This window comes from Pholcus phalangioides, unplaced genomic scaffold, assembly GCF_987345545.1.
Source record: "Pholcus phalangioides strain wild (caught in Gottingen) unplaced genomic scaffold, Ppha-v1.0 ptg000011l_1, whole genome shotgun sequence".
NCBI classification, from domain to species: domain Eukaryota; kingdom Metazoa; phylum Arthropoda; class Arachnida; order Araneae; family Pholcidae; genus Pholcus; species Pholcus phalangioides.
Genome location: NW_028301604.1, coordinates 984,690 through 994,657, shown reverse-complemented (window position 1 = coordinate 994,657; position 9,968 = coordinate 984,690). Strand labels below are relative to the sequence as shown.

The window sequence follows — 9,968 nt, the reverse complement described above, 5'->3', positions numbered from 1 at the left end:
TCGCCTCCTCTCATATCGCGCATGCTCAAGCGCATCTCTTCAAGCGCTTTGGTTCTGACCCGCTCATTCAACCTGCTCAACACTGCAGCGTTACTCTCGTGGAAAAACAATTTCAGAGTGCCGCTCTTCCCTGCAAGGGGCACTGCTGCAGGATGTGAAGGCTATGCCAACACCCGCTAAAGAAGACGTGCGTCTAAAGAAGAGGGGAAGTTGGCTTCTTTACGGCGTATTCACCAACACAGTTTCAACTGCAATCGCAGGTTAAACGATCAGCGATCGACACGGATTGGTTAAAATCCTCAATCCATTTCGATCTTCAATCTTTCCACCTGCGATTGCAGTTGAAACTGTGTTGGTGAATACGGCCGTTAGGGGGGTGTTAATTCACTAACTAGTGAATGACAAAAAATTAAACGTGATGTATGGTCATGGCTTCTTGACTCCGCTCTTTTTCTTTTCATCGGATTGGATCAACATTTTTGGCAAGAAAACCTTAAAAGCTGTAACTGACAGGAAATAAGTATGATGTTTTGTATGTGTTGTGTGTGAGAATCTAACTAAAAGCTAAGCAACATGAAAAATTTAAAACTAATCTGTCCTATGGTTACAACTTAAAAAGTTGAGTTACTGAGAAAGTGGTAAGATTTATTTCTTAATAAATTATTTGATTTTTATTTTACCAAATTTGTTTAATTTATTTTCTCATTTACAGTTATTCACGCACACACAGAACAATATTAAGACATGAAGCAATGTTTAAAGGGTGTATTTTTTATATGGTAGTTTCTTGTAAAGTTTAATCACTTCTTGAGTGGTTAAATCGACCTGTTAACTTATTTGGAGGCTTTCAAGTGTCCAAGTGTTTCTTATAATAATAATAACGTGATCTTCACGTATTCCCAAGGGATCAGCATGATCCGTCCAGGGAATTTGTTAGTGTTAGTAAACATCCATGCCCGAAGCAGGATTCGAACCCAGACCTGCCCAGTGAGAAGCTAGTTCACTAACCACTTGACTGCCAGGCGGCGAATTTCGCTGCCCTTTTATCAGAATTTCGTTTATTAAAGTTAAAATTGAAATATGAATAGGTGACTTGGGTCTAATCTGCTAATGGGAGGATTTTCTCTATTATGGTAATAAGAGAAGACCCCTCTATCGTGGTTCATCCGTCGTGAGAGCTCTCTCTAGGAGACAATGTACATTGCTATGTGTAATTTAAGGGTGAAATCTCTTTAAATTGTAGTTTGAACCAAACACTCACCAATGACACAAATTAACAAAAAAAGGGGCAAGATCCTACCTCTACTGTACTTAAGATCAAGACAGGGAAGAAACACAAACAGGACAGGGAGTTTAGGCCTGACAAAACAATAAAAATTTTCAGAGGTGGAATTAAAATATAGCATTGACTTATTCATTCAGACACGAAAATACTGAAAAAAAAAAAATGTAATGATCGAATTAGGTGCTGACAGGATGGATATTGGAATCCAGACTTGAGAATAAAAAAAAGTTACACAATTGCAAATATGGTCAAATTAGAAGTGAATTTTTTTTTTCATACACATGAAAACAATGTTGGCGCAAAATTCTCAAAATACAAAATTGTTTAACATCATTGTATTAAAAAAATTATGTAAATCAGCCATAGGTGAGGAAAGAATCGTGGGGACTACGTCGAGTTGGCATACTTGTAGAAATCTTGGAGAAATGTCACAGATAAACACGTCAGGAAACAGTGCATGGGGGATTAGCGCCCGAGTGGCACAGTGGTAAGATCCTCACCTTCCACTATGAAGGTTGCTGTCAAGATCCACGGGTTCGAATCCGAGCATAGAACGTCAGAAACAAGTTCTGCGACCACCCCATAGAGGGCACTTTCATTTCCCAATCAACTTCACTAGTTGGAAATTACCGCATGGTGATATATGACCAGAGTTGGAGTGAGGCAGGCCCGTCATTTAGGCTTTTAAAAATACATTAAAAATGGTATATATATAAATATATATATACATACATACATGAAACTTGTGGAAAACGTGAAACCAGCACTTGATGATGTTTTGATAGATAACTAATAAACAAGAAGAAGAATCTTCTCTTAGTAGACTTTCACGAATTTTCCTCACTATTGCAGAGAGTTTTTTGGCAAAGTCTGATGACATGGCGTAATCATCTTCTGGGATACAACTAATCAGGGAATTTTAAAAATTTCCTGAAAAGTCCCCTGTTGACATGTAGGGTCCATGGATTCGTGAGGTTGTCTCCATACCCGTACACGTCCATCAGCTCGAAGCAATTGGAACCGAGACTCGTCAGACCAGGCAATGTGTTTCCAGTTCTAAACAGTCTAATGTCTGTGTTGTCGGGCCCAGGCGAGGTGTAAAGCTTTGTGTCGTGCAGTCATCAAGGGTACACGAGTAAGCCTTCGGCTCCGAAAGCCCATATCGATGATGTTTCGTTGAATGGTTCGCACGCTGACACTTCTTGATGGCCGAGCATTGAAATCTGCAGCAATTTGCGGAAGGGTTGCACGTCTGTCACGTTTAATGATTCTCGTCAGTCGTCGTTGGTCCCGCTCTTGCATGATCTTTTTCCGGCCGCAGCGATGTCGTAGATTTAATTTTTTACCGTATTCCCGATATTCATGGTACACCCGTGAAATGGTTGTACGTGAAAATCCAAATTTCATTGCTACCTCTGAGATGCTATGTCCCATCTCTCGTGCGCCGACTATAACACCACGTTCAAACTCACTTAAATCTCGATAACCTGCCATTGCAGCAGCAGTAACCGATCTAACAACTATGCCAGACACTTGTTTTGTTATATAGGCGTTGCCGTACTCTGATTGGTTCCATATCTGTTTGTTTGCATACGCATGCCTACCTCCTACATGTGTACCAGAACTTCAGAGAGCATTGCTTGCTGAGTGGAGTGATCTTCCCCAAGATCAGATCGATAATTTGATACTCAGCATGCCTAGGCATTGTACGGACTGTATTTCATCGCATGGGAGACATACAATGTATTAACCATCATACCAACCATGTAATAGTAAGTTTTTGTAAAGGAGATATTTTTTACAATTGCTCCAGGGAACAAAAATCATAGTTTTTATGAATGGTATCATACATACACCATCGTTTTTGTTCTTTATCTTTTGTTTAATAAATGGGCTTTATGAATAAGTAACGTTTGTTTTGTTTCTGAACCTTTATTTGCCGGAGCTGGCATTATCCTCAATTTATGGACATGAGTGTAGAAATAACATTTACAACAAACTAAAGAATTGAAAACAGTGTTTATTTAAACAGTTATATGAGACTAGCTATAATACCCGGCGCTGCCCGGGTTTTCTTCAATGAGGCTGTTTGGATCACATGATATCTCCCTCTTTCTTTGAGGGACATGCAAATCGTGTCTAAGTTAATCAATATGGCGACTTCCTGCGCGAATCATGAAATAAAGAAATCTAGATTTAAAGAAACATAGAAATGAATACTTTTTTTTCTTTCTTAAGGGGCGTTAACTATTTCGATTCTTCCCCCCCCCCCCCCCCGAACTTCAAGTTATCCATCTGTCTGTTTCTGCTTCCAAACAATGCTTAGTTAAAGCTGTGGAATTTCTTCAATGTACTTTACGGGCCCATAATTAATTTTAAAACATCCTAAACTATATCCATTTATGCAGTTGAATATTAAAAGACAACACGGAGAACTTAATTTTCATGTTTGAGAAGATATAAATAAAAAGTTTAAATCAAAATGTTATTACATGGATATCCAACTCAGAAGTAGGTCTGGCTAATTATTTCATATTTAATCTCCTGGGCTTCGTATATCTCTAAGCGAACTCAATGTGTTTCAGAAATCGAGAATTCAATACAATTTTTAAAATTATTGATGTGACAGAAAACTCCACCAAATTTCTGCATTTCTACAGTAAAATCGGCAATTTTAATACTGATTTCTATGAGGATCCCCCTTTTCCTGACCCTCAAAGTGATGCTGATGATGATGTCTATTCAAAAAGCCTCATTACTGAGAGTATTGAACATGTGGCAAACCATTATAAAGGCATAAACTATTATACATATACTAACAGGATTAAAGAAGTGACAAACCATTGTAAAGGCATATACAGGTCTGAAACGCATTGCTAGAGAACCACGGTAACCAAAGTAAACGTTCTGAAAGTGATTGTTGGGGCCCAAAAACCATTGTTGCCCGACAGTTTTTCGCCCATTTAGAACACTTGCCCTGCTCTGACGAAATTTTAAAGTAGCCTATTGTTTAAGTCTGGTCTCATTTGGTATATATGCAAAATTTGGCGACGATCGATCTAAAATTGTAGATTTGTATACACACACTGACAGACAGACTGAAAATCAATTTTATATATATAGATATTAATTTACTATCAGATTTCCAGCCTAAAACCATAAATTTGGCGAAACAACTTAGAAAAAAAACCAAATGACACCTTTTTGAAATATTTTTGATTTAATTTTATTTTCTGCTAGTATTTTTTTTTAAATATGTTAGTATCATGAAAAAACCCCCAAAAAATCCAAAGGTTTCCACATAACATTTTGAAACTTAGAGGTTTTGGACAGTTTCAGACACTTTTGGATAGTTTTAGACAGTTTATCCCACGTGTCCTGTCCAAAACCCCAACCCTGGTACATTTACTAGCATTTATAATGCAATGGTTTTCCAATTGAAGCTGTATTCAAACGTGCAAAACAAATGCTTTGGGTATCAAGTCTTCAAGTCTTGTCAGCTCTACTTTGGTTGAGCCCAAAAACCCAACCCTGTTCTAAGGTCACGGGATGATTCATGCAAGAGGCAGGAGTAAAAAAAACAAAATATCATTTAAAAAAAAGCATGCACAAGATGAAACAGTGACAAACAGAAAGCATGTTCAATTTGAAAGAACACAAAATTATTAGAAAATTCATGGGAAGTTATGAAATGGAAAAGAAAAAACTTGTCACTAAATTTAAAAACTGAAAAATGTTTGTGATACTTCTGAAGGCTATAAGAATGAAATTAATTCCCATTTGCTGTTTTTTTTCATGATAGTGTTTTGGATAATTTTCTCTCAGAAGTCCTTGAAATAAGCAGAGGATGAAACAAAATGCAGGACATCACAGATTTATTCACAAAACACACACATATATATATACATATTTACAAGCAGTGGCTTCGAAATACAACAGATAAATAGAGAGTGATTTATAAATAAGACCTTGTCTTCTGACTAAAATTTTACAACTCCTTAGTTCCAGAAAAGTTGCGCCACTTATAAAGGCGAAACAGACCTAGAATGATCTTGATGATTCGTGACATCTTTATATTTCTGGTTTGGCATAATTACATTTGCAGAATCGGAGCTGTTGCCAAACGTGCCAACTTGGCAGCATTTAAAGAGAATTACATTGCCAATTATTTACAGGTGAAAGATGACATAATAAATGATAAATAATCACTATTTACATAATTTTTGTAACAATGGCTTCTCTCATTTCATTCTCAAATCTGTGGTTGAGGTTTTTTAAGAAAAATAAAAGAAATCTTTAATTTCTTAATTCTGTATTCTGCATCTTATTATCATTAGTGATTGTCGCTGTATGGTCATGTGGGCATCTTGCTGAATTCTACTCTGTCATCTTGAGGATCCAGGTTCGAACCCTGTTAACCGGTTGAGCGGTGAAAGGTTTTTCGATTTCTATTTGAAAAATGGCGTGAGGTTATACGGAAAAATACTTGTAAAATGGCGAAGTTTCTTTATCTCAAGTAGTGCTATTCCCCCCATCAAACATGCAGGACGACAGAGAAGGCGTGGTTGGTGGACTTCATCCAAGTGATAGGTTGGCTACACCTATTCCTCAGTGATCCTATTCTTTACTAATACACGCTCAACTTCAGTACCTGTTCTTTTGTTACAGTATTGGCTATTTTTTTCTCCCTGTCGTGGTCACAGAACATATTTAGAAGTTCATTTTTCCTATTGCTGTGGAACCTCGCTAAAATGGCACTTGATACAATGATATTTTTCAAGTATTGTTTGGAAATGTCTATATTCTAATGTTAATCGGCTGCCTCTCGATATAGCAATAATCCCTCTACAGCGATGTTTTTTCTTAGTCTGCTGACAATCGTTATATCGATGTTTCACTGTATGTGTATTGTACTTTTCTCATTAATTTATTGGCGAAAAGAAGCGTTTATATTCTGTAAATGCATAGCAACACTATAACAGGGTATTGGGATTACGCAACAAAATTTTTCTTTTCTTTTTTATTAAAAAAAATATTTAAGCCCGTTCTGAGTCTACGTAGAGTTTCACAGCGTTACAATCCTTTATAATCGCACTTCCTTGCAATTTTTTCGTTGCTCTTTCGCTGACGTTGCATGCGACTTATCATTTTGTGGTATCACTAAAGTATCTTAGCACATTTTATCCGAGCCGTAGTGATGCACTTTCCCAATGCATACTTTTCAGTTTAATCGAATAGCTTTTTCGCAAGGGAAAAAGCTGCACAGTTTTAAACAGTATAGGAAATCTATGAAAGCAACACACATTATGTGTGATAAGGCACAAAAATATACATATATGGTGTACCTTGAATTTCCTAGAAAGTTGAAAATAACAGTAGTCGATGATTTTAATTACATAAACATCGATATTCTATCTTAAAAATAATAAAGAGTAAATTTGAAATATGAAATGAATTGAAAAAAATACCTTCGTTTTTATTTAATCTATTTATACAACACAAAATGATTTATACTTCACATATAAAAACGAACTGATTATAAAATGTACCGATTTTATGTGTATATGGAAGGAAGCAATATTATGATGTATTTAATACATGCCATTAATAATTTAGGATACATTACAAATGCAAGCGTTTTAAAAGCCTATTTGAGCCTCGTTTTGCTGGGTGGCATGTTCAGCAACGCGATGTATCTTACAGAATTTTTTTTTTTCTTTTGATGAAATTTACTTTCTTTGATGATATACAGACCAAAAAAAAACAAAAGGTAACAAAAGAAATGGAATATTTGTCAAAATTTTAATGGAATTAACGATAACAACTGCTTTTCAGGGTTTATCTCAATGTAATGTCACATTCAGTTAGTCACATATAATTGAATTTTTACGCTTCGCGTAAGTTGCATGTGTTATCATAGGATTCTATAAACACATTTGAAGAAAAAAACCCGCATACATACACACATATGCAGTTGTACCCGCTTATAACGAAGTTAGAAAAAACAGCGAATGTATTCAATATACGAGAATTTCATTATATCCGTACCAGCTTGGAAAATGATACGATTAAGCGAATAACACATTTTGCACGAACGATGCACATTTTTCAGTAATCTGAACATTCTTAAAATGAATAGATTAAAATAATACATCTTAATAAAGATTAAAAATTTAATTGATGATATAATAACATTCCATATGAATAAATATGTGGCAATTATTATTTTTCTTGATATGATTGTAAATGTCAAACGTATTGTGTTTAAATCATTTTTTCCAATAAGCATGCAAAATATGTGTTTTGCATAAACACCAAACAATTTTTGGTCTCTTTTTTTTTTTTTTTGAATCATTCAAAGAGAATGAAAGAATTATACAAAACGAATTATATTCTCAAATCCGGACCACAATCATCTCATTCTTTTTTGCATGCATAGTATGTATTACGAAAGCTACTATATATATATCGAGTAGCTTTGTGTATCAAAAGTAGGCCTATACACAGCATAGGCGTTCTCAGGATTTTCTCAAGAATGGTGGAGGGGGGGGGGGAAAGTAAATTTGTTTTCTTCTGAAGTGGGGGGGGGGGAGTGAAGTTTTTACTGAAAAATAATGCTATAATCTCGGGCAAAGCTTGAAACCCAACCCCCCTTCTCCCCTTTTCATACGCCAACGAAACATTCTGTATTTGGGGGGATCGTTTCATGCCTTGATGCTGCTCAGAAAACATGTCAATTTCAATATTATTTTTGACAAACCGACATCTATGATTTTTTCCTTTCAAATTTCACATAAAGAAAAAATTCTTGTGTAGTAAAAGAAATTAAGATGTCGGATAAAACAGTAGATTTTGCTTTCGAAGACAAATTAAACATGCAGCACAATGTTTCAAAAAGGCCACATCACATACATTTTAAAATGAAGGAAGTCTTAGTTTTGACGTATACCGCGTACGAGCGATTTCTTTATAAAATTTAGTTTCTTTGGTAGGGTGCAATTTACATAGACTATTATTGCTTTCAAAAGAGAAAAAAAGTCTTTCTGATCTTTATATCGATCTCTAAGATATCGATATACCGATTCCTTCGATCGTCAGAGTTGCTGTCACTAACCATAATTATAAATGGTCACATTTATCACCAAACAATATGTCAACGTGACGATGACCCTAAATCATAAGAATCGATACATGGGGGCTGGTGAAAGCACAAAATTTGGACATTGGCTGGGCAAACTCCCAATTTCGGGCTTCGCCACTATTATGCAGGGTCACAACCAGATGCTTGGTCACCCGGGGCAAGTGCGCATTTTGGCGCCCCCTTGTAATGTTGAAGGTAAGGTTTGAGAATGAAATTTGCACCCCCCTCTGGTCTAGCGCCCAGGGCACGAGACCCGCCTGCTCCCCCCTAGTTGCGGCCCTGCTATTATGTGTATACAAATACAAATACAACGCCACAACAGGCAAATTGCCCAACGAGGTGGCTGACTTAAGAACATCATGGATCCCCAAGCCCTTTTTTACTCAACCTACTACTGCTACACCACACATGCACCCCGCCCACAACCCCCCGCGGAACCCCCAACGAATCGGTACATGCGGGAATGTGCGTGTACGTGTAGTGAAACCTGACACGAAGTTTTTTTGTTTCTCTGTAATGCTTGTTATGTGTAGTGCTGCCATCTGCCACCAGTTTTTCAAACTATGAGTGAAGTGTTATGATTGAATGATTTTTCGTTGTAGGACTGTTGCTCTCTGTGGCGAGACTTTTTAACGGGGAGATCGGCTCGCATTTGCGCCTTGAAGTTGGGAAGTTGGATATATATTTATTTATGCAGACCAAGAAAGAAATATCGTTGTATATTGGTTATCGTTATATCAAGAGGCAGCAATTTGACATTATAGTAGTGACATTTCCGCACAAAACTTGAAAAAAATATCACTGTTGAAGGATTTACCGCTTACTGTTGTAGCGGGGTTTCACTGTATTTCAAAAATTTGTAAAATATAATTAAAACATATAAAAAAAAATACAGCTATTGTGTATTAACAAATAGCACAAAATATTATGCAAGTCTCGAATTAAATCTATACATATAACTCAGAATAAATTCTAAAAAAAAGTAAATACCTGAAAAAAAATTTAATTTTAATTTCATCTTCCAGTCAATAAACTTTTTTGTTGGATTTTAGTGGATTGCATACGTTTATTTGAAAACAGGGCATTGGCACACAGGGCTTGAGTTATGAAGAGAGACTTAATTTTTTGAATATGTTTACATTAGATGAACGTAGGTGTCGAGGAGATATGATCGAAGTGCTCAAAATTTTCAATGGGATGGATAGGATGGACCATGAACTTTTAGTACACCGCCAATTGACTGCTTTTACAATTGGACACCAGTATCGATTGGTGAGGGACAATGCAAGGTTATGGTGTCGCAGGGAATTTTTCTCTGATAGTGTTGTTAATAAATGGAATAGCTTACCCCCGGAGGTAGTAAATTGTTACACAATTGACAAGAAATTTTAAAGAAATACGATAAACATGTTGGGGTAAATCGAGAAGCTATCCATTCTTAGAATAAGACAACCATAAGTATTCTTTATGGGCATTGTATAATATTTTATCATGTGTATATATTGTTTATTGTTTATATTTATTGTGTATATATTGTTTATT

At 36.1% G+C, this 9,968-nt stretch overlaps 1 protein-coding gene across 2 annotated transcripts in view; it reads left to right on the top strand.

The window, feature by feature from the left end:
* Positions 1-463: 463 nt before the first annotated feature.
* Positions 464-9,968, top strand: part of LOC149079918 (uncharacterized) — a 34,138-nt gene continuing 24,633 nt past the window's right edge. Inside the window, exon 1 of one of the 2 annotated variants that reach the window (XM_089238805.1) lies at positions 464-638. The gene's annotated coding sequence lies outside the window, so the exon portion shown is untranslated. The remainder of the gene's footprint in view (positions 639-9,968) is intronic. The other variant, XM_089238804.1, reaches the window with a different exon arrangement.